Consider the following 719-nt stretch of genomic DNA (forward strand, 5'->3'; position numbering starts at 1 on the left):
GCAGAGGGGCACAGGACCCCCCCACCTCACCCCCCCCGTCCCAGAGCCCCGCTCTCCCCCAGCCCTGGGTGCTGTGGCTGCAGCAGGAAAATCCTCCCCCCTGTGTCCCCTGGGGCAGCAGTGACAGACGCCAAGTGCTTCAGGGCCCACGTGGCTTTAGCCCCTTGGAGAACCCAAGGATCGATACGGAAACAGGGTTGGAAAAGAAAAAGAAACAAAGAGCATAAAATGATCTGCGAGACTCCAATTCACTCTCAGGGGTGCAGAGGGTGCCTCTGCCACGTACAGCACCGAGAATCATACAGAGCTGCAATATAGAGATCTTTCTATGTATATATTTATAGGTATGTATATATTTATAGTGCACTGCATTTAAAACAGCCGGGCCTGCTTCTTCAGCTCGTTCCTCTTCCACAGGGCCAGGCGGTCGAACTCAGCGATGGTCATGCCGAAGATCTGGTAGAACTCCTCCTGGGAGAGGTGGCGCTGGGGAGAGACGGGATGCTGGGCCAGGGCTGGAGACCATGGCCACCACCCAGGGCCGGGGACCGTGGCCACCACCCAGGGCCAACAGCCATCACGTGGGCCATATGGCTGCAGCGGGGTGGGAGGGCACGCGAGGGGGTCTGATGGCATCCCCTGCCCAGCTGGGTGCAATGGGGTGCTACAACCCCCAGCAGTGCTCACTCGGGAGAGGGGGAGCACCCGGCTCCCTCCTG

At 59.9% G+C, this 719-nt stretch overlaps 1 long non-coding RNA gene across 1 annotated transcript in view; it reads right to left on the reverse strand.

Moving 5' to 3' along the window:
- Positions 1–231: 231 nt before the first annotated feature.
- LOC104073622 overlaps positions 232–719 on the reverse strand; it is a 1,852-nt gene continuing 1,364 nt past the window's right edge. Inside the window, exon 4 of the long non-coding RNA XR_683489.1 lies at positions 232–486. This is a non-coding gene — a long non-coding RNA (uncharacterized LOC104073622). The remainder of the gene's footprint in view (positions 487–719) is intronic.

This window comes from Fulmarus glacialis, unplaced genomic scaffold (assembly GCF_000690835.1).
Source record: "Fulmarus glacialis isolate BGI_N327 unplaced genomic scaffold, ASM69083v1 scaffold22122, whole genome shotgun sequence".
In the NCBI taxonomy this organism is placed as follows: Eukaryota; Metazoa; Chordata; class Aves; order Procellariiformes; family Procellariidae; genus Fulmarus; species Fulmarus glacialis.